This window comes from Streptopelia decaocto, assembly GCF_964273445.1.
Source record: "Streptopelia decaocto genome assembly, chromosome: 9".
NCBI lineage: Eukaryota > Metazoa > Chordata > Aves > Columbiformes > Columbidae > Streptopelia > Streptopelia decaocto.
Genome location: NC_138664.1, coordinates 20,861,099 through 20,885,299, shown reverse-complemented (window position 1 = coordinate 20,885,299; position 24,201 = coordinate 20,861,099). Strand labels below are relative to the sequence as shown.

Genomic DNA, 24,201 nt, shown 5'->3' with positions numbered 1-24,201 from the left:
AGGGTTTTCCAATTGGTTTGTCTCCAATTTAGGGTTCACACATCACAGAATCCCTGAATCCCAGAACGTCAGGGGTTGGAAGGGCCCTGGAAAGCTCATCCAGTGCAATCCCCCCATGGAGCAGGAACACCCAGATGAGGTTACACAGGAAGGTGTCCAGGCGGGTTGGAATGTCTGCACAGAAGGAGACTCCACAACCCCCCTGGGCAGCCTGGGCCAGGCTCTGACACCCTCACCCCCAACAAGTTACTCCATGTATTTAAGTGGAACCTCCTGTGTTCCAGTTTGAACCCATTACCCCTTGTCCTGTCACTGGTTGTCACCAGCAGAGCCTGGCTCCATCCTCCTGACACTCCCCCTTTCCATCTTGATCCCCAGGAATGAGTCCCCCCCTCAGTCTCCTCTTGTCCAGCTCCAGAGCCCCAGCTCCCTCAGCCTTTCCTCACACGGGAGATGCTCCACTCCCTGCAGCATCTTGGTGGCTGCGCTGGACTCTCTCCAGCAGTTCCCTGTCCTGCTGGAGCTGAGGGGCCACAACTGGACACAAGATTCCAGGTGTGGTCTCCCCAGGGCAGAGCAGAGGGGCAGGAGAACCTCTCTGACCTACTGACCACCCCCTTCTAACCCACCCCAGGTCCCATTGGCTTCCTGGCCACAAGGGCCCAGTGCTGGCTCATGGTCACCCTGCTGTCCCAGGACCCCCAGGTCCCTTTCCCCTACGCTGCTCTCTAATAGGTCATCCCCCAACTTACACTGGAACCTGGGGTTGTTCCTGCCCAGATTCAAGACTCTGCACTTGCCCTTGTTATATTTCATTACATTTTTCCCTGCCCACATGAAGGACAAGAACCAGGAGGGACAACCAGAAGCAAAGAATCCAAAGTTTTTGAGAACTCTTGAGGAGCAGCAGAGGCCTTGAGGATGGAGACGAGTGGGCCTTTGCTTGGAAAGTGACACCTCTTCTCTTTAGGGGGTCACTGGTGTCACCTGAGTACTAAACTCTTCTAAAGAGAATTAAATTAAAAGCCTGTTAATGATTTAGTAAACCAATGTAAGTGAAGGAATGTCGAGCAAATAATTTTTGGTGACCTAACAGAGCTTGGTTACCCTTTTCTTCAAAAGCATACAAAGAACTCAGGAAACTCATCTTCAGCTGTAAATCTTGCAAGAAAACTCCTGAAACTAATTTTTTTAAGTTGTTTTTAAGTGTTATTGCTGGGATTGAGCCTGGAAGTGTGAACTTGACCATGTCTAATGAGACAAATGCCATTTGGGATCACTTGGTTTAGACTCGACTTAGGAGGAGTTTCCTTCTCACAGGGACCGGGAGTGGAAATGTTCCTTGTGCATCTGCTGTAAGAATATAATCCGTGTGACTCATGTTTCCCTTAAAGGCATCCTCGGAAAAGGGGAAACAAAATCCAAAATACGAGCAGAGTTCGCTGTGATAATAGTAACACACCGCGTGTGATCCAGGTGCTGCGTTTCGGAGGTGGGCGAGCGCGTTGCAGAGACACGTGTGACTGTTTCCACCGGGGGTTTCCCTAAAGCCTCTTTTGATAAGACAGTGAGAGTTCAAGGATCCCATCCTCAATATTTATGGTCGCTCGATGTTTAATGGAGGTGGCTGCTCTGCGTTGGGTCTCTCCACTTGAGGCACCGGGCGGTTACTCAGTGGCAGTTTGTTGGGTGCCCTCTGCTCTTGGTTCGGGGAAATCCCTCTTTGTGGTAAAAAGCAGATATTTTGCATTAAGACGTGTGCTTGTTTTGCCCAGAATCACATACTATCTTTCTTCCAGGCTACAGTTTCTTGCGCAGTATCTGCTGGGGTGGGAGGGATGGTTAAATCATCTAAAAGTGCAAAGCAAATCCACCTTGGATGGGATTTCCCCGTTAGTTTGGAGCTTTGAATGCTGCGTCCAACGGGTCAGGGTTTTGGGAGTGGGGGCTGATGCTGGAAGCCCCGGCGGGGCTGTAACATCTATATGCTCACACTGAGATGTCGCTGGATGGTGTGATCTCCAGTAAACACCAACCGCGAAGACTTTATGTAATGAAATTTAACTTTGAGTAAGCAGGACCCTGTTGCGGCCGAGTCCAAAGACTGAAAGCATTTCATCTGATGCTATTCCTGTGTTGCGAGCAGACTCTACTTGCACTTGCCTGCGTTTTGCCTACATTTTGTAGCCTCCTTGTCATATTTGAGGCACCGTCCTGTTCTCGTTCATCGCAGACCGTTGGCGTCAGGTTTGAAGTCTTCAATATTTTGCCAGTAACAAAATGTAGTTTCCTGTTATGCGTTAAAATATGTGCGGGAGCTTTGCTCCAAGTGCAAGTTAAACCGTTCACCTTCTGCCCAGCTCTTTTCCAGGTGTTGAAGTATTTCTTTTTGGTGAAAATACAGAAAAATCTACCCAACAAGACATGACTCTTCCCCATTTGACATTCCTGCTTTCTACATTTTGAGGGCAGACAGCCTTAGTTTGGGTTATTTCTGCTTCACTGCTGCTCTGCTGTCCCCTGGACAGAGATCTTAATATCCACTGGTAATTGGCAAATAATAATAACACCATGTATTTTTTCGCAGCTACTTGGCACATAAGGCCGCTGATCTGGTCTATGCAATCAAAGTTTATCTCTTTTCTTTCGGAATTTGCTGATTTGAGGTGAGGCTTTATTAAAGACTCTCTGGTTTTCTCCCAGCCACTGTGAAGTGTCTAAAAACGTTAGTACCTCTTGAAATTTTGGAACCGTCTGACTATTTTGCAGGTTTGTTTTCACTGGTTTGAGTGCTCTGGGTTTTCTTAAGCTCTGGCTAAAGGTCCATATGAGAGGAGAACAAAATCCTAAGCTGTGAGATGAGCCTGATGGTGTTTAACCCGGGACTGTTTGCGTCCTTCTGTTGTTCGGAAAAATGATGCTAAGGGGGAAGGCAAACCTTTGGCTAGGCAAGGCTCCTGGATGCTTATAGATTTGACTTGGAACAGAAATACGTTTAAAGCGTTATGCCAAAACTGCCTGGCAGTGTGGAGGCCTCCTGAAGAGGCTTTTCTGCGCACCAGAAATGACCTACAGAGACCTTATTTTTTCCGTGTGCGCGTGGAATTATTTGCTTGAAAATCTACTCACCTCAGCGTGTCTTGATCCGGGTCTGATGGGTCGAACAAGGCCCTTGTTTCTGGAGAACTACACATTAAGCCAAGTTCTGGTTGTTGGAGCTCGGTGCGAGTGCTGGAGTGTTGTGTTGGCTCCTGAGGTTTTGTTCCATCACCTGATGCCGGCAGGAACCATCTTACCTTTTTTTGCTGTGCTGGTGGTGCCAAGACTTTGGAGTAGAGCAGTGTCTATTAGGTTGAAATTTTAATATTGTTCCCGTGCTTTAATTTGGTAACACTATAAATGCCTCGAGCCTAAAGACAACGAGCTTTTTTTTGAGCATTACCCAGAGTTTTGTGCTGCTCACTGGTCATAAGCTGATAACGAGCTGAAGTACAAAAGATCCAGAAACTCCCAAGAGAACTACCGAGGAATGGGTTTATAGTCATGGTCCTCGCTGCGGCAGAAGCAATATCCTCCAGAGGCCAAATATATATATATATATATATATATATATATATATATATCTGTGATATATCCCAAATTTTCAGCTGTCGTGCCTCAGAAATCATGTCTCTCAGTTCAGATTTCCCTGGAGAAGATGGAAGACCCAGTTGAGTACTCTAAGGTAGCAAATACCATATCTTCATGGGTTGCCTTTGGGGATGTTGGTTTTTACTCTGAAACAAGCTTCCCATCTGCTCCTTGCTTTGAAAAGCAATGGGGAAAAACCTTGAGTAAGGCTTAAATCTTCTGATGGAGCCTTGTTCTCTGTCACCGACAGCTGGAAGAGGTTCTGGGGGTCTGTGGGGTCAGTGTGATGGGTAAAGAACTGGCTAGATGGCTGGGCCCAAAGAGTTGTGGTGAACGGAGCCAAATCCAGTTGTTGGCCGGTCACAAGTGGTGTCTCCAGGGCTCGGTATTGGGGCCAGTTCTGTTTAATCTCTTTATCAATGATCTGGATGAAGGAATCGAGTGCACCCCCAGTGAGTCTGCAGATGACACCAAATCGGGTGTTGATGTGCTGGAGGGTGGAAAGGCCATACAGAGGGAACTAAACCAGCTGGATCGATGGGCTGAGGCCAATTGTCTGAGGTTCAACAAGGGCAAGTGCCGGGTCCTCCACTCGGGTCACAACAACCCCATGAACGCTGCAGGCTGGGGAGGAACAGCTGGAAAAGGACCTGGGGGTGTTGGTGACAGCGACTGAACATGAGCCAGCGTGTGTCCAGGTGGCCAAGAGGCCACAGGATCCTGGCTGGTACCAGCACTGGTGCGGCCAGCAGGACCAGGGCAGCAACTGTCCCTGTGCTGGGCACAGTGAGGCCCAACCACGAATCCTGGGGGCAGTTCTGGGCCCCTCAGCTCGGGGCTCAAAATGGCAGCACCAGGGGTGGCGGGAATCACCTCAGTGCACAAAATGGTGGCACCAGTGGCACCAAAATCACCTGAGGGTTCAGGTGCTGGAGCGAGTGGAGAGAAGGGAACGGAGCTGGTGAGGGGCTGGAGCACAAGTGTGATGGGAGCGGCTGAGGGGCCTGGGGGGTTCAGCTGGAGAACAGGAGCTGAGGGGAGACCTTCTGATCTCCGAACTGCCTGAAAGGAGCTTGGAGCCAGGGGGGTCGGGCTCTGCTCCCCAGGAACAAGCGCCAGGAGCAGAGGAAACGGCCTCAAGTTGCGCCAGGGGAGGTTGAGGTTGGATCTGGGGAACAATTTCTTCCCCAAAGGGCTGTGGGGCATTGGAACAGGCTACCCAGGGCAGTGCTGGAGTCACCATCCCTGGAGGGTTGGACAGACGGACATGAGGTTCTCAGGACATGGGGCAGTGCCAGGGGTGGGTTATGGTTGGACTCCATGATCCTGAGGGTCTCTTCCAACCAAAATGATTCTATGATTTTATCTGAATATCGCAGCCTTCAAGGGGCCGAACAGCAACACTGCCTGTTGGCTTTGGTGGCTTTGCCGTGGTTATGTTGAGCGATGCAGAGGACCGTGTCCTCAGTACAGGTGTGTAGAACCTGTCCATGCCCAGCTCCAGAGCCTCCAGTGCTTTGTATCCTTCTCGTTTTGGCAGCCTGTAAAACAAATAACTCTTCTTCTCAAAGCAAAGTTGCCTGTCGGGAAGCAGAGCATCCTCATGGAAGCGTTTCGCATTATTTCTGCGTGGTTGTACGAAGCCAAGGTCTGCTGAGTTAAAGCCAAGAGGTCTCCGAGGCCTAGTGCCATCAAGGAGATGTCATAGGACATGGCGCCTGCGGGTCCTTATTAAACACAAATGGAGTTTATGTGTCTGTCAAAAGGCAGAAAGGGTCTCTCTCTTGCTCGTTGTGGTTTTGCACTGCCTTTTTTATGGTTCTTTCCACAGCAGCGCTTTCAGCTGCCTCAGTCTTCCCTTCACGGAGGGACGTGCATTCCTGGCCCTTCATTGCCTCAGGCTTTGGGCAGCGAGGCTTTCTGGAAAAGACTGGAGCTCGTTAGCATGATAAACCAGCGCTCCAACCGGGCCGTCCGCATATTCTGGCTTGTTACCCATTGCTTTTTCTTGCTGCGAGAGGTGGCTTTCTGTATCACGCCATGCTGGCCGCTAAGCCAGGTTCCTGGGCTGAGCCGGGCTTAACGTGCGCTGCAGCCGTGAGCTGAATCCTCTCATTGCTCTGGGCTTCCAGGTGCAAAACGGGCTCTGCCTTTTGAACACACAGTCTCGAGATGCTGGAGTCTCGTCTATGTGAAAGAGTCACGTTTGCGGTGCCGCAGGTCTAAAAGTCTGTTTAAAAGCTTTTCGTATGAGGTGGGGATGGGTTTTGTCACCTGGCTTTGCCAGTAGAAGCATCAGAGACCTACCCGCACGGGGAATTTTCTCACGTTACACTTTAACTCTTCCGTAACGCGCCTATTATCTTGTTCTTTGAGCAGAACGTGAATAATATCTAACCCTGCTTTGAACCTGAGCCCTAGGGTAGCACGAGATGGTTTATTTACTTTTATTCCTAAAGCAAATCATGGTACCATAGGGTGAGTTATAAATAGTCTTCTGTTCAGCTTCCTTGTTGGAGACACGGCCTCTGAGCAGAGGTTGGTACTTATGTAAGGAAACTGAGGCAGTTTCTGGCCGATGAACCCCATTTGGAATTTTTACACCCAATTTTTGCTTCTCCTTCTGGGATGAACTGTGTTGGAAGTGGCAGAAGAGCAAAGCTTTGCTGCTTAAAGGGTGTTCAGCATTACAATATGTGGCCTGTCCTGTTAATGGGATGTTCTGTTCGTTGCCCACGAGGGCTTTAAGGGTTGCGATGTCCAGTGACTAAACCCTCTGCGATCCTTCCTTGCCTGTGAATACATGTGCTGACGTTTTCTTTCTCATAGGGCTTCGTTTGGTACCAGTTTGACTGGTTCTTCCCTGCTGCAGCCTTTAACCCGGTCAAATCGCTTGGAACGGCTTTAGCGTGGAGTAGAACAAAAGCTTGCCTTAAATGCCTTACAATAAACTTAATATTGGGGGTTATATTAACCTGCCTGATGCCTTTTCATTTGGGAGGAACGGGCATCATTCGGTGCTCATCCGCAGAGCCTGTTCCTCGCTCGGGTCATTGGCTTCGTTCAGGGCTTGGTGCTGGCTAATTGTAGATGAGGATTAATTAACGAGAGCTGCCGCGAGCTCGTGGTGGCTTTTGAAGTCTCGCACGACGCCGTTGAGCAACCCTTGTAGGTTCTTGAGGACAGAAATCGCGAATGGCGTTGGAAGAGCGCTCGCGGGGCTCGGACCGGACGGACAACAAGCCGATGACGGCGCAGGGCAGGGCTGGCCCCGCTCCTGGGTGCTGTGGTCAAGCGGCATCTCTTGCTGGCGCAGCGACGGCCGCGTCGCTCCGCCTTGACTTGGCGTTGGAAGAAGCAAAAATACTCGGGTGCAGGGTTTCCTTTTGCTGTCGTCGCGGTAAGGAGTGAGCATTTTTCCCCGTTGTGTTGACAGAACAGGCCGTCTGAGAGGTTAGTGTGGATCCTTAAACTCAATCCTTGCTGTAATAGTTAGGAAAATAAGGATAAAAGTGCATTTTGAAGCCCCATTAGGTGCTTGGGGAGCCTGGTTGCGTCGAGCCCATTGCAAAGCAGCACGTGTAAGGGAGTCAACGTGGTATAAATACTTCAGCGTGTCGCAAGAACGTGTCTTCTAGGTGATGGTCACAGCTCCTCAGACCTTCAGGTTGCTTTTTAAAGTGTTAATTTTTGTCGGAACGATCCATGGGTTTGCTCCCAAAGGAAGTTAAACGCCCAAGTTGGGAATGCAGAACGGGACAGCGTGTCGTTAGTTGCCCGGTTTTCCAGAAATAGTTTCATTTTGGGTCAACCTTCACATCCATTTTACAGCGCGCTCCCTCTTGGAAACCCTGTTTGGGGTCATCTAAGGGGGAAAAATCCTGTTTGAGGTCATTTAAAGGGGGAAAAAGGCACAAATGAAAAACAAACCACCCTTGTGCTTCCTTCTGAGCAAAGCGCCTGAGGCATTGCAGGGGATGGAGCCGGCACGGGATGCGGCGGCACACGAGTTCAGGTTTGGCAACCTGTTTCCCAAGGTGGGGAAACACAGTTTACCAACCCCAAATCACCCAAGAGCTGTATTTTAAGAAAACGCTGTCATCTTCTGAGCTCAAATTCACTTTATCGTGTAGAAAGCTATTGGGGTAAGGAGAAACACAAGACTTTAAGTGGTGTTTGGCTCCGTTTCACCCACAGTATATGGAAGCTGGCGCATCAAACCGAAAGCTGCAGACATTGGCAAGATGGAAAGTTTCTCGTATGAACTGCTGCATTAAGACTTCTCTAAACCACCCTTTATTTTCCCAGGTTGGCCACAGGTATGAGCGGCTGGCTCTGCTGTCATCGCCAAGAAAACACACGGACCGGGGGAAAAAAACCTGTGGTGAGTAGTGTATGGCTTGGTGTTCCGGCATAGAACTCAACTATTCCTTCCTAAAAAAGACAAACCAACCATATATAAGTGAAAACGCTTTAAAATCTGATGCGTCCAACCTGTGGAAGGTTGAGCCGAACGCAAGTTGCTTGATGCTTGTTCCTTATTTCTATTTTAACACATTTTTTCCTCTCGATTTTGTTGGTGTTTTTTCACCCCAAGTAGCTTCTCTGGGCACTTTGCATCCCCGATTTGCTCCCCCTGGCTTTATTTTAGCAGCGTATGTGTTGAGCGAAGTCGGTGGCTGCAGCGTCCTGTATCGGTGCTGAGTGTCCCCAACAAGGAAACTGGGGAGGATTCGAGTCAGGGAGAGTCCAGAGTCCTTCAGCAGCTTCTCTAAAAGTGCTTTAACTTTATTACCGGCAGGAGAGTTGATGTGCTGTGTATATAAGTATTTATTCCAGTGTGACAGGTGAAATATGGCCCAGGTTGCCTATTCTATTACAGCCAACATACGAAACGAAGAGAAAATTCAAAACTGAAGGTGTTGGGGCAATTTTTGTCTCCAGAACAGAGAAATCAAAAGGAATAGCATTTGGAGGTGGGAGTGTTTGCCTCCAGCACGGATAGATACCTTGATTTCATGAAACGAGCAACAGCAATGCACATAAATAAAGCAGCAAGTGTTTGGATTGGATTCAAGAGCTGACCTTGAGAGCAGCACAAGTCTCTGCTTGGCAGGAGATTTATCTTTTCTGGATGTATGGAACGAGTGTGAAACCGACACTGGATTTGCCTTCCCGGACTTCTGAAAAGGCATCGAAATAGCGACAAACTGCTTTGCTGTTCAGCCCTAAGCCGGTGCTGATTAAGTAGTTGGGGCGTTTTGTTTGGGGCCGCCGTTGTGGATCAGCCCTTGGGAACAGCGTTTCTGCGGAGGGACAGAACAACGTGACTAAACAAATTCTGAATCGTCATTTCCATTTTGCGTTCCGGATGTAGAAGGCTTAACGAGCTTTTGGTAATTTCGGATGAGGGGTGTGGATTGGTGGACGACAGTTTCACGCGTTCAGTAGCTCCCAGCCCAAGAAGAAATCTGTTTGCAATTTGACTTGATGCACTATCTTGAATTATTTTGCGGTTTTATGCCCTCAAACTGATTTATCGTGTTGGTGCCAGTAGCAGGAGTGCCGTTAATTGTTTGAAAAGTCTTTATTTTGAGCGATTCAGTACAGAGCTTTTCATTTCTTCATGCGAGCCCAACAGAGACTGTATTCATCTCGCAGGGCTTTATTTTACATTGTTTTGTCTCAAAGATAAGCCCCTGAAGTCTAAATTTTTGCTGATGTGATGTTGTGCAGAGTTTCTTTTGTGACTGAAGTCGCCGGCTTGTTTTCCCTCATTGCGCCTGGAAGATGTCTGCGATCTTGGCAACTTCATTTTCATCAGACCCACCTATTTCCACAGGCTTTGGGATCGTAATGTGCTTTTTCGCTGGGGTGAAGCTTTTCCCCGGCTCACAATGTTTGATTTGTTCCTTTTCAGCCATTTCCACCCGAGGATTCTCAGCACAGCATGAATGCTGTTAGTAAATGATACAACCAAGAGACCCGTTTTGTCTCTTTTTTTAATGTGCTAGAAGCTGATAACGCATTCCTGAAATTCTTTATCAACTCTGAGACACTAAAAAGTGCTGCTGTCTTGCTCCCAAGCTGCCTACACTTGTATCCCATTCCTGTCTGCTTTTCGCTTTCAATATATTTAAATTTCATACTTAAAGCAGCTCTGGTTCTCCCATTTCATGACTTCTTGTCCATCCTTGTCTATAAAATCGCACCTTGACTCCCCTCGTTACTCGTTCAAGGAGCCTTTGTGTCTTCATCTGTGTATTTCCAGGCAGAAGTTCCCAGACCTGACTTCCCAGCGCTCCCGGTGCCACCTCGGTGCTCCGGAATCGCTCATTGTCTGTGCGAGCGAGGAGTTGGCCTTGTCCTCCGGTGTCCTTGGTGACCACGTCCAGCTGGAGGAATCTGGATTTAGAATCTGGATTTAGGAGCCGATTTATTTTTTCCTGGATGGCATAAATGACCAAGAGCAACAGCGGCTGCTGGTTAAAAGTTGGATTTTGTTTTAAACCGGGTGACGCTGGAGGAATCGAGCTGGAACCGAAGTCTTGGAGTCTGTCTGAGACAGCAGCAAAAACCATAGGTGCCTCCTCTGTTCTTCTTGAGAGCGTTCGTAGCTAAAATATCCTTCTGTACGCGAAGCTTTCTATTTGTATTAGTCATCCTTCAGGCTTCTGGATGATTTGAGTGCTGAAAGAAGAACAGCAATATCTATTTGGAGAAAGGTACATCATGTGAAGTGCAATTCCAGTAGATCAGAGCTACGCGGCTTGAGGTGTTGTCGGGAATGTCACCTCTCGTGGGGCTTCACGATCGGTAAAGCCCGGATCAAAAATCCGGCGTCTTACAAGGCTTCTAGTTGGTTTTAGGGACTCCAACGATGATGCCGTCTGAGCTCCTGCTCAAAATCACGCTTCAATTGTTGGGTGTTGGTTTCCAAACTCTGCTAAACCCTGAGGAAAAGGAGCCTAAGGGGTCCAGGGATGGGACATCATGCCCTGAGTAGCCCAAGGGATAAAGGGATGAGAAATTTTGGCTCTTGATGGCCCAAGTGGGCTGGAGATGGGACAATCTGGGTCCAGGGATGAGGTATCCTGGGTCTTGGTGGCCTCACAAGGTCCAGAGATGAAACATCCTGGCTCTCGGTGGCCCAAGTGGTCCAGGGATGGGACATCTTGGTTTTGGTGGCCCAAGATGGCTGGATATAGGACATCCTGGTCTTGGTAGCCAAAAGAGGTCCAGAGATGGGACATCTTGGTTTTGGTGGCCCAAGATGGCTGGATATAGGACATCCTGGTCTTGGTAGCCAAAAAGGGTCCAGAGATGGGACATCTTGGTTTTGGTGGCCCAAGATGGCTGGATATAGGACATCCTGGTCTTGGTAGCCAAAAGGGGTCCAGAGATGGGACATCCTGGATCTTGGTGGCCCAAAGTATCCAGGGAATTGACATGTTGGCCTAGGTTGGGGAATATTAGGTCTTGGTGGCTCAAGAGGGCTGGAGATGTGACATCTTGGGTCCAGAGATAGGACATCCTGGGCCTCGGTGTCCCAAAGCGTCTGGGGATGGGACATCTTAAGTCTTGGTGCTCGATAGTATTAAGGAAAAATATTCTATAGTAGGTGTGGGTGGGGGGGCCTAACTCAAATAGGTAATGACCAAAACTATCTTCTATAACTCTTCAACTTGTATGGGCTTGATCTAAGTCTGAAAATGCGTCGAGCTGAGCTGGTCTGTTTTTAAGCTGTAATTCGTCAGTCTCTGCTGGTTATAGGGAATCTTGAGGCCAGCTGCTAGCTACAAGGTTAATTACAATACAGGAGGGTCATCTTCTAAACTTCAAGAAAACCCAAATATTCATGACTTTCATGGTGTGTACAGGTTCACTTCATCGGATTCTAACCCAAGAATGAAACATGGGGTTTGATGTAGCGTTTGAGATTCGTGGTCTGGCAAAACCCTTGTTCTCCCTTACGCAGTCTGGCTTTTATGTAACTCATTATTTCTGCTCCAGCGTTGCAGATAGTCTGGTTCCTCTAGCAACAGCCACCAGATGTTGAGCTGAACAAGCCTTAATTCTTTAAAATTGACCTGTGAGAAATGTGTGAAGGCGAACGCGGGGGCGGAACAATTGTATGTCAGCGTGGTTTCCATTTCCTCGCTGAAAACCCAGCGCAAGCCTTCGCTGCTCCATTGGTGCGGCGACGGGTCTGGGTTTTTTGCTGTGAGGCCTTTTCCAGGGTTTTTAATGTTTCCTAAACGTATTTTTGTGAGGGTAGGGGCTGGCATCAAGCATTCCTTGGGCAATTAGCACGTATGGGCTGAGTGTCTGGTGGATAGGTCGCTGTGCCGATCCTGCCGTGGGTTCTGGTTGCCAGCCAGGCCTCTCACCTACCTGTACGTCTTCTGCGATCAACCCTCAGGCTTCACTAGACTCACTTTATTTCATGTTTCCATGGGAAACCATCTCTTGTCTGGATTTCTCAGCGAGGTGAAGAGTGCCCCAGTGTTTTGCTGGGACATATGGGGCGAGTAGTCCTGATGGTGACCACAAGGAGGTCCAGGCAGCTTTTGTTTCTGAAACGTCCCCATTCAAGAGCCTCGGGTCACACTGGTTATGCTGGTTTTGCCTGGGACAGAGTTAATTTTGCTCGCAGTAGCTGAGGGATTACTTAGCAAGTCTGCTGATGACACAAAATTGGGGGGAGCTGTCAATACCCTGCAGGACAGAGGGATCTGGACAAACTGGGCGATCACCAACTGCATGAAGTTCAACAAGGGCAAGTGCCAGATTTTGCACCTGGGACATGGCAACCCCGGCTGTACAGACAGACTGGGGGACGAGGTGCTGGAGAGCAGCTCTATGGAGAGGGATCTGGGGGTTCTGGTTGATGGCAAGTTGAACATGAGCCAAGAGGGACCCGTGTCCTGGTGCGTCCAGCACAGCACGGCCAGCCGGGCAGGAGGGGATTGTCCTCACCTGCAGCATTCACTGTGTGCAGGGCTGGGGACACAGGAGAAAAGGAGATAAAGCTACTGGAGAGTGTCCAGAAGAGCCTTTGAGGTTAGTAAAGGATTTGGAGGGGAAGCCGTATGAGCAGCGGCTGAAGTCCCTGGGTTTGTTCAGCTGGAGCAGAGCAGACTGAGGGCAGAGCTCATGGGCTGCAGGTTCAGCAGGAGCAGGAGGGGCAGGCTGAGCTCTGCTCTGTGACAGTGACAGAGCCCAGGGAACGGCAGAAGATGTGCCAGGGAGGGTCAGTGGGACATGAGGAAAAGGTTCTTCACCCAGAGGGGCTGGACACTGAACAGGCTCCCAGGGAGGTGTCACGGCCCAACCTGACAGTGTTCAAGAAGAGACTGGACAACGTCCTCAGACACAGGGGGTGACCTGTGGGGTGTCCTGTGCAGGGACAGGAGTTGGACTCCATGATCCTTGGGGGTCCCTTCCAGCTCAGGACTTTCTATGAGGAAGGGTGGACATTTGGAGTGATGGCATTTGTTTTCCCAATTAACCATTATGCACGATGGAGCCCAACTTTTGGGGACACACCTTCCTGCCATGGGAAGCAGTGACTGATTCTTTGTTTTGCTTGCGTGCGTGGCTTTTCCTTTACTTATTAAATTCTATTTATCTCAACTCACAAGTTTTCTTTTACCCTTCCGATTTTCTCCCCCATCCCACCGGGGGAGAGTGAGCGAGTGGCTGCGTGGGCCTTAGTTACCAGCACTGCTCTGCGGGGGAGAAAACTGCACGGGGGCTCTGCTGCTGGCAGGGAGTGATCCACTGCATGGATGTTTGGGTCTGTTTTCTCCTCTAGGTCTGCAGAGACTAGATAAATCCAAGCAGAGCTGTGCTATTTCCCTTCATGCCAGGACCTCTTGTTGTGTGGTTTGGACGCAAAGCTGCATGTCCTGGACGGCCGCGGTGGCTGTAACCGTGGCCACCTGGCTGGACCTTCAGTCGGTCTCTGGGCAGCGCGGTTGGTGCGGATGTGATGTGGCTTTTAGGAATCTGAATGCATGAAAAGCCACACAGATAATCTTCCAAAATACATTTATTAATCTTTAACAAGTCCGTACCTGAGAAGTGTGGATGGGGAAGAGAAGCGCAGCTCTGCAAATGGCTTCAACGTTTCAGAGGTCAAAGGACCTGCTGGGTTAGGTTAGAGATGGTTCTGCTGGAAATAATTTTTACCTAGAGCTGGAAATGCTTCAGGACACACAGCAGATGCTCCAGTCTTTACGATTAGAGATTTTGGTATGTTAGCCTTCCATTTGGTGCTATTTCAGGAGATCTAGGTGCCTTCCCACAAAATTTGGACGCAGCTGGAACGGGAGGTATTATAATATAACTTAAATATCCTTTTTGTCCAGGGAGGTGTGGGACTGGTACTCAAAGTAGCTCCTCGAGCTCCTTTCCCTTGTGCTGTTTGTGTTTTCAATAATACTTGTGCACTGGGATATTTATAGTAAGATCTTCCTAAAATGAGCTCACGGGCCACATACTCCCTGGCTCCCACTGCCAGCATCCTTGCACAACAAGTTGCGCTTCTTTCTCCTTGCTAGATAACTCCTTTTCCAAATGCTACCAAATCATTTTGCTTCAAAACAGGCCAGTTTTGAAATTCAGCATTTCCCCCCCAGTTTTCTCCTGGTGGGATGGGGGCTGTGCCGCATCCCGGCGTTGCAAACCCGTGGAGGATGTGGAAGCTGTTGCTCCTGCAGTTGAAGCAAATTAAAGCCTTTCTGTTCTTGGCATTCTGTGTTATACAGCGGAGCTGATTGAATATTAAAGGTGTCGCCGCGTATCGAAGTCGCTATAAGATCAAAGCCAGAAGCAGGGTACGTACGGAGCTTCGACTCGCACCCAAACCTGTGGTTGTGCTGTTGTAAATACAAGCTGTTTCTAAGCACTGCTCGGTCTCACTGATAAAACACACCACCAGGAAAACTAAAGATTATTAATTGTTAAGATATGGATCTGATCACCACATAGGTCATAAGCTCCTTATATACATATATGAATTGATAAAATAGTCATACAGTGCAACAGGCTCTTCCTTAAATCTCTGAAAACCCCGTTGTTAACGTGCACCTGCTGCAGTAACCCAGGAAATGGGATGTTGTGCCAAACGCGCCCCTTGCGTGTCGTGGTGTGTTTGCTCGTGCCCTCATTGCAACCTGCATTCCCATGGCATGAATTTCTGCCGATAAACTCTGAAATGTCCTCTCGGCCCCTGCCGCTTTGTGCGATCTGACCGAGAAGCCTCAGCTGGCAATGACATGAATTTCCTTTTGCGTGTGGTGACTCGAAGGGATATTTTGTAACTGGAGACGGGGCTGTTTTCAGGTTTCAAACCACAAAAGGTGACTTTGTACGATGCCCAGTATTTGCCTGTAAAGACGCTATCAAGAAGTGCTGTCTTTCCTTGTGGAAGAACTGGCTCGTAGGCTGAAGAATTGGGCTTTGTTTTCAGCTTTCTTGAGGTTATACTCTTTGCATGAAAGGGGAACAAGCCATTAATCTGGAAAATATGGTTTAAGGATAATGCCCAAGGGTGGTCTGTAGTTACAGGAGGATTTCAGCAGCGTCTCCTTAGAGAGTCAACTTCTTTCTTTATTTAAGTGAAGATCTGCTGATGGGGAGGGATTTAGGTGCCTTTCAGAGGACACGAAGACGCTTCTTGCTTTAAATCGTGACATTCAGGTTAATGGGGTGTAATAAGGTGTCGTCTCTCTGCTTGATAAGATTGGTGCTTGTGAAATGAAAGCTAAAGCTCGATGTGAAGGGGTCCGCCAGCCCAAGGCCGTGGGTTGCGGGGAGGAGCAATGAGGAGTGTTCTGGTCAGGATGGGCTTTCCTGGGCTGCAAAGCTCCAGGAGAACCTGCGCTGCATCTCTACTTCATTTGAAAGAATAAACTTCAGTCTAGGTGAGTGTGAAAGCGTAGAATAAACAGCTTTCTCTTCCAGCTCCAGGAACTAAGGCCTTCCTTGGATAACCACTCCTTGCTTGCCCTTTATTTCTTTGCTGGGTGTTGACTTTAGTTTCTCCCGTTGCTAATCCAGAGGAAGCCATAAAGTCCCTCCTAATCTTTGCACCAAACTCACCTGAGTTCCCTTCATCTTATCACACGGACTGGTTTTGGTTCTAGCGAAATCTTTAGGCTTCTCTCTACGCCGTCACTAACTTAAGTCCTTACAGGATAAGAAATAGCATAGCACGGAGCTGTGCTACTACGGCTTCTTCTGTTTCCATGTGTCCTTAAACCTTCATTTCTGTGATCCTGGAACACAGGGAATAAATGACATGGAGAACCGCTTAGGAAATGTGGTTTCGGTGTTCACATAATCCAATATCTACCAAGACCCAAGTTGTGAAGCTTTTCTTGTGGACGGGGGTGAGCGGCTCCTGTCCCGTGTGCGTCCCTTGAGTTACACTCCATAACCGAGCTTGTGCTTTGTTATTTTCCTCGGCGAGGGAACACGTGGATTTGTCTCCTTTGGCTTGATCGGAATATCTGGAGAAATTTCAGATCTTTGAATTATTTGTGGAATGGGATTGAAACACATGAACTGGTTGGTCTCCCTGGTCTGCAAGCTTCTAACCCAGCAGTCTAATTCCTTGAGGAATGGAGCGTGATATTTATTTTTATTAACTGCAAGGCTTTACTCTTGTTCATACTAGCTGGTATTTATAGTTTGAACAACTCCAGGTTCCAGTATAAGCTGGGGAATGACCTATTAGAGAGCAGCGTAGGGGAAAGGGACCTGGGGGTCCTGGGGACAGCAGGGTGACCATGAGCCAGCACTGGGCCCTTGTGGCCAGGAAGCCAATGGTACCTGGGGTGGGTTAGAAGGGGGTGGTCAGTAGGTCAGAGAGGTTCTCCTGCCCCTCTGCTCTGCCCTGGGGAGACCACACCTGGAATCTTGTGTCCAGCTGTGGCCCCTCAGTTCCAGCAGGACAGGGAACTGCTGGAGAGAGTCCAGCGCAGCCACCAAGATGCTGCAGGGAGTGGAGCATCTCCCGTGTGAGGAAAGGCTGAGGGAGCTGGGGCTCTGGAGCTGGACAAGAGGACACTGAGGGGGGACTCATTGCTGGGGATCAATAAGGAAAGGGGCAGTGTCAGGAGGATGGAGCCAGGCTCTTCTGGTGACAACCAGTGACAGGACAAGGGGCAATGGGTGCAAACTGGAACACAGGAGGTTCCACTGAAAGATGAGAAGCAACTTGTTTGGGGTGAGGGTGTCAGAGCCTGGCCCAGGCTGCCCAGGGAGGCTGTGGAGTCTCCTTCTGTGCAGACATTGCAACCCGCCTGGACACCTTCCTGTGTAACCTCATCTGGGTGTTCCTGCTCCATGGGGGATTGCACTGGATGAGCTTTCCAGGGCCCTTCCAACCCCTGACATTCTGGGATTCTGTGGTTCTGTAATGGTACGTGCCTTGCCTTTCCTTCCTAATAGATTGCCAACCCGCAAGTGGGTGGAAGATTTGTTTGTTTTGGCACAATATTTGCTTTCCACGGGCATGTCTCAGGTTTACAGCAAGTGGAGGAGCCGGGCCAGGAGCTGTGCAAAGTTCCTAACGCTGCAGAAAGGAGAGGAGGAGGAAAAGTTGTTGTGTAAAATTGCCTCTGTGAGACTGAAACGTCTCCTCTTTAGCTTGTTTCTCCTGATCACTTGCACGACTTTGCCTTAAGCTGACATGACTCCATCAAACACAACGTGAGATTGAGCGTGTCGGTTCCTGCTGCTCCACATCCTTATTTTGGGTGCTGAAGAACTCCAGTGCTGATCTTCTGGTGCTGGGGAGGTCAAGCATGGCTAGAAGTAACCAAAACAGCAAGAGAACCTGGAAAAAAGGTAGCTAAGGTATTCACTCACTGTTTCTTGCTCTGAAAAATCAGCGGTGGGACGGTGCTGAGCTGCAGACAGGGGGTTGTTGGTTGATAACAGCAGAGCTTGGCACCAGTTAAACCCACCCCGTGGCCTTAGCACAGCGTTGTCACCAAATACATCTGGCTTTGATAAAGAAAATAGCAACTCCGGAAGCTGGATTTGCATTGTAGATTTTGGTGGGTTGCCGCGTGTCCTTGCTGGCATGAACACCCTCTCCAGCCCCCGGTGTGAAGGTTGGGGTGACGTCGGCCACCTGGATTTGTCACCCGCGTTCAGGGTTAAGGTGACATCTCGTAACCACGCTGATCCTTCGCAAATTGAAATTTGCCCAATTACTCTGTGCTTAAGGGGACGAATTTGATCGTGCGTGAAGGCAAATGCTGTCAGCAGGACAGGGATAGTCAAAAGAAGCTTCTCAAAACTGGTTTTAATAAAGAACCTGTGTCTCGTTGAAGCACGGGTAGAAAAATAATGGATGTGGGACGGTGCTTGCTAATAAATCTGGAATAAGCTAAAACACCCATTGAGCACACAAAGACATTTAAGCCGCCGTCAACTTGCAACCTTTGGATTTGAGGAAGAAAAAACCCTCAAAACCTCAAGTATGAGAGTTTTCTCAAGCCATGTCTCTTGCTCTCTCGACTATCGATGGCTTGCGCTTGGCCTTCCCCTGCGGGCCGGGGGCCTGGGCTCCTTCCTTGCCGTACCAAGGCACCACCATTTACTGTCTGTGAACAAACACAACTGTCCGACGGTGTATTTTTGGATTATTACGTGTAATCGCGCTGAGGAAGTGCAGGTTTTTATGGAGCTGGTGGTGATTGTGCGGGTGTAGCCCATCTGGCCTCTTGCGGGCACAGAATGAAACCAGTAAGCAGGGCTGGACCTTGCACCGGGTGGAGCTGCTCGAGAAAGGAGCGACCTTTGTTTGGAAACAAGAAATACAAATTATTAAAAACATTAAAAGGCAAGGGGGCTGTTCTTCTCCAGCACTTGTTCCGCATGTAATTCTTGGCATCTTTCAATCGCGTTGGCAATCCGGATCCAGCCCTTCTGACAGTTGAACCGCTTCATCCAGATACTCTGAAAAAGTGGAATGTTGAATCTTAGAGAGAAAGGAGAAGGTGGTTCTTTATACGCTGTACGGATGATGTAGGGTGGGGGTTTGTTTTTCATGCCTTCACAGAATCACAGAATCCCGGAATGTCAGGGGTTGGAAGGACCCTGGAAAGCTCATCCAGTGCAATCCCCCCATGGAGCAGGAACACCCAGATGAGGTTACACAGGAAGGTGTCCAGGCGGGTTGGAATGTCTGCACAGAAGGAGACTCCACAACCCCCCTGGGCAGCCTGGGCCAGGCTCTGCCACCCTCACCCCAAACAAGGTTCTTCTCAGATTTCAGTGGAACCTCCTGTGTTCCAGTTTGCACCCATTGCCCCTTGTCCTGTCACTGGTTGTCACCAGCAGAGCCTGGCTCCATCCTCCTGACACTCCCCCTTTCCATATTGATCCCCAGGAATGAGTCCCCCCTCAGTGTCCTCTTGTCCAGCTCCAGAGCCCCAGCTCCCTCAGCCTTTCCTCACACGGGAGATGCTCCACTCCCTGCAGCATCTTGGTGGCTGCGCTGGACTCTCTCCAGCAGTTCCCTGTCCTGCTGGAACTGAGGGGCCACAACTGGACACAATATTCCAGGTGTGGTCTCCCCAGGGCAGAGCAGAGGGGCAGGAGAACCTCTCTGACCTACTGACCACCCCCTTCTAACCCACCCCAGGTCCCATTGGCTTCCTGGCCACAAGGGCCCAGTGCTGGCTCATGGTCACCCTGCTGTCCCCGGGACCCTCAGGGTCTGTAGTGCAGCCACAGCCCTGACCTCACTGAGTTTTTATAATCTCATCATGGGAAGGGAAGACAAATCACTGCAGCCGTTCCCAGGCTCTGAGTGTAACAGCACCTTTAATATTAAACTGTCCATTTTTAGCACAAGTGAGTTATACCGGTTGAAAACTTCACCCTACAAAGAACAGAATGAGGCGACAGCATGGAACTGGGGTGCTGGCAGATTGGCTTTGAGATTTGTTTGCTTAGGCTGAGGCAACATATTTATTAAGCCCGAACGAGCAGGATTTATTATCCTGGAGTCTTGGTTCTTAGCTTCTGTACTCCCTTGAATCTCTGTGTGTGGCTGCGAGGTTTGTCACCCCCATCTGACAGCAACTTGCCTCCAAATAACCAGCACATGAAAAGCCGGGGGAGATTTCTCTCTGTATCTGGGTTTCAGGTACATAATTTCCTCTTGGAGACATAGTTGAGTTGCGAGCTAAATATGTAGGTAATGTCAGCTGAATTCCTGCCAAGTGACTCATTGTCTGCAGTGACAGTATGGGCTGATCCTTCGGCCTGTGATTGCCGGATATCTTCAAGCAAGCAACAGGTGAAGTTCAGGCATTAAAACAAAAAGACATATATTAAATCATTAAGCATCAAGTTTTCTTGCATTTCCTGTTACTACACCGCTTGTCTCACCTCCTGCCATCACCATCGCTGCTTGTTTCTTTTAAGAGATGCTGATATTGCAGCTCACTGTCTCTTACATCGCTGGGTTTCTGTTTCATGAAGCAGCTCTTAGGAGGAGTTTCTGGCTATGAGCAGCCTGGGGACAGGAGTTAGGGACAGGGTCAGCGAGCTCAGCACAGATCTCCGCTCCCCGCTTTCCACGGCCGTGTGGCATTAAAGTTCAGCTCCGCTGACTTTTACCCGCCTGGAATGTTGGTTTGAGTCACGGCCCCTTCGCAGTTTCTCTTTTCATCTTCGTACAGGGCTGCATGATGATAAGAACAACTCCTCCCGTTTCTGCGATGCTGGGTATGTCCCCAGGGTAGGTCACGAATATTCCCTCCTCACCAAATTCGCTTTGCGTGGTTGCTGGTGTTCATCCCTGAAAACACACCTGAGATGGATCTTGTCTGATGTATGATGTGTACAGGTGCTCAGGGCCTAAATCCTTGTGTTGAATTAGATATTTGCATCAGGCTTCTTTTCTGAAGGCACCTGCTTCTGCTGCACCTTCATAACCTCACTCCTGGGGTAGGAACTGGTGCTTTCTCTATGGCTTTATTCCTTTGTGCGGCGGACGCTGCGGGTGCTGTTACACTTGGATTTAGGGCTCGGTGCTCCGAGAAGCCCAGCTGATCTTCCTCCGTCTCCTGGGCATCACCGTGAGGATCTACACTCACAAGGTGCAGCACACACGTACTTTTGGACTTTGCAGCCGTATTTTGGACATCATGTTACCGACATGCTGATGAATGACAAGCGGAAAGTGTGTCATCCCAGGTCTCTGCTTACCCTCATTTCACAGGCTGAGATCCTAAATCTGACCAGTGGTGTCAAAAGCTCTTTTTAGGAGCTGATAGGAGGTTTGGTGTCCTTGGTCTGAGGCGATAAAGAAGCTGTTCTGTTTATCATCTGCTTTTCTGAGGCATATTGAGCATTGTTGGGACAGGAAACCTGATCCCATCAGTGCCGGAGTCAGGTTATGGTTGGACTTGATGATCTCAAGAGTCTCTTCCAACCAAGACGATGCAATAATTCTGTGACCAGGTGGTCACAAGCCAAGTCTGGGGACCTGGAGATCTTCTCAAGTTGAGGTACGAAGAACCTACATCTGGATCCTGCGTCATTGCTGGTTTGTAATGATACCATTTTGATTGATAATGGGTGGCACTCAGCACAAATGAGGGAAACCCAAACCTGTTGAGTGCCTGTGTTTGTTCTGACACACGGCCAAATGCTTCTCAGCCCCGCTTTGAATTGGTCGGGGCTGCCCGTCAGTTAAGCTGGGTTTAACCAACACAGCTTCTACCCACCCTTGGCTGTCAGGGGGTCTTCAGTTTTCTTTGACCCCATCTCCTCAAGTTCATGAGGATGTTTCTTCTAGCAAGAGGCTTTTCCTTGCCCCGCACGCACGGTGAGCGCTGTGTTGGCTCTGAACTTGATACTTACATTCCTTTCTGAACGCAGAAAAAGCACTTGATGGATTGGATAGTGCAAAGGGGTTTTTTGGTGTGTTTAACCACCTCATTTACGGGTCTCTTCAAGCTCTCTGAGCCTGTCTGCAATTCATCCTCCAGGCTTCTCTTCCTTGCCAAGCGGAGCGCAGATCAAACAGTTGTGCGCCGTTGAGGTGCATCTGTGTTAAATTACGCTATAAATCTGCAAAAGCCGCATTGCTGCCCCTGGGCCAAGCCTGGTGCGGAGCCCAAGCCGCCGTGGTGGTCTCGTCCAGGACTTTGCTCATCATTGATACCAGTAACTGCAAATTACACCCCTCAACCACCACGGAAGCACCTAATCTGAGCTATGCTTTGAAGATGCATGTGGCTGTCTAGAAATCACCTCTTCTCTGGTAGGTGTTGCCCCTTTCTTCTTCAGACCCATCGCCTGGAAGGAAGGGGGTGGTGTAGGTAGACCTGGGGCTCTCTTTTTGCTTTTGCAGAATCCCAGAATGTGAGGGGTTGGAAGGGCCCTGGAAAGCTCATCCAGTGCAATCCCCCCATGGAGCAGGAACACCCAGATGAGGTTACACAGGAAGGTGTCCAGGCGGGTTGCAATGTCTGCACAGAAGGAGACTCCACAACCCCCTGGGCAGCCTGGGCCAGGCTCTGTCACCCTCACCCCCAACAAGTTTCCTCTCAGATTTCAGTGGAACCTCCTGTGTTCCAGTTTGCACCCATTGCCCCTTGTCCTGTCACTGGTTGTCACCAGAAGAGCCTGGCTCCATCCTCCTGACACTCCCCCTTTCCATACTGATCCCCAGGAATGAGTCCCCCCTCAGTGTCCTCTTGTCCAGCTCCAGAGCCCCAGCTCCCTCAGCCTTTCCTCACACGGGAGATGCTCCACTCCCTGCAGCATCTTTGTTGCCTTTTAAGCAATGTGGTATTTTAAGATTAAAAAAAAAAATACGGGTATATGTGGTGCCTGGAACATCTGCAGGGTTCTCATCCCACCCCAGGTCTGTTGCAGACCCTTTGCTGCCGCCGGGTTTTTCAGCATCCTCACAAATATCCATTTTTGCAGGAGCCTGACCTTCTGCACCCTTACCCAGCCAATTTTCCATGCAGAGATGGTATCTTAGATATCACTGCAAGTTTTTGAGATGGTTTTAAATGCTGGGTTTTCAAGCTGGGCTCGGTCACTCTAATATCAAGAGGTAGATCTTGGAAATTTTGGGGCCGCGCCGGTTTCGTCCTGGGCTGCCGAGGATGCACCGGCTGCGTGTGGGCTCAGCACCCGCGGCGCCTGCCGGAGTTGGCTGCACATCTGGCATTTAGTCAGGGTTTCACTGCGCCTCGTGCCGCCAGGCTCGGGAGGTGCACAGGAGCTGATCTGCCAGTTGCTTTTCCTTAAGAAAATTAAAATATGCAGAGCTCAGGTTTCATTGGGGGATTTTTTCTTCATGTTATTCAAGCGTTCAACTGTTGGTTTAGCTGTTCCGGCATAACACGACTCTTCCTAAAGAGCACTAACCCTCTTTCTGGTGGATTGTGGTCTCCTAGTGCTTTGTTAAACATATAGGAATATGTATACATGGCTTGTACCCAAGTGAAGCTGATGAATCTGGCTTGTATCATACAGTTTCCCTTAAAAACGGTCTATTTTTTGATTTGACTCTCTTTGTATGGAAGAACTAAATGACTAAATTACTCTTTCCCTCCCGAACATTCCTGGCTTTCATGCTGAGGTTATTGAGAGCAAAGTTCAGGAATAAACTTGGATTGCTCTTGGTGAAACAATCAACCGAGACCCATTTGGAAAAGCAACTTGCCAACGCGTTTAGTTGAGGATTGTACAAGTAACACGTTTTAACAGGTTCACAAGGTCTTCGAGGAAAAGCCCTCGTGGAAGTTCACTTCCCTAGGGTGGAAAATGCTACAAGTTCATTTGGGTTCATCCCTTTCTGTACAGACTAATTGCGGGATGTCAGCCCGATGGTCCCGTACGTTCGTGAGTAACAAACGAGCGCCATGATCCGCGCTTGTCCGTCCCTCTCCCTTCCCCGCCATCTAGACTTAAACACCGTTTGTGTGCCTCATCTCAAAAGGTGCTTTTTCCGCCCGTGAAGCGCTGAACAAAACCAACTGCGCAAGCCGGAGATTAAATTGCTGGGTTGGAAGATTCCCCTCGTAAAGTTTAAAAGGCATCCGGAGCCTTCGAGGTTGGAAAGAACGTCCCGAGGGTGGGACACGTGCCGCGCACCCGTAGCTCTGCCGATGCTCTTTCCGGAAGGATTTTGACCTGCTTTATTCAGTTTGTCTGTTGTTTTGTGCAACGTCAAGGCTGCTGAAACCAGGTCGGTGTGGTGCTGTTTGAGAAAGCACGGATCATTGTGATATCTGCGTGAAGTTGTTACCGGGGTGGTAATAGGAAGCTTTTTGGGGGAATATGTCCTAGTAGAAGACTCTCTAGGTAACCACAAAGCTCTTGAGAGGCAAAAAGGCCAAAAAAATGTATATTATGGCTGAGTGGATCTATTGTGTCGTCCCTTCCTACCAGCTTGTGTGGGTAGCCAAGCACCAGGTCAGACCAAGGTGGGATATTTGGTCTTCTGTTGAGTTTTCTCCTTAGGAACAGGGCACATCTCACAATTTTTTATTTCTTCGTTAGTAGAGCAGCAAC

General features: G+C 49.3%; 1 protein-coding gene across 5 annotated transcripts in view; it reads left to right on the top strand.

The window, feature by feature from the left end:
- The window catches only part of CSNK1G1 (casein kinase 1 gamma 1), a 94,461-nt gene that overhangs the window by 11,772 nt on the left and 58,488 nt on the right, over nucleotides 1-24,201 (top strand). For 4 of the 5 annotated variants that reach the window (XR_014184895.1, XM_082061402.1, XM_082061399.1 and 1 more), the window contains one exon: nucleotides 7,939-8,014. The exons of the other annotated variant lie outside the window; for it this stretch is intronic. The gene's annotated coding sequence lies outside the window, so the exon portion shown is untranslated. The remainder of the gene's footprint in view (nucleotides 1-7,938; nucleotides 8,015-24,201) is intronic. 5 annotated transcript variants of the gene reach the window in all.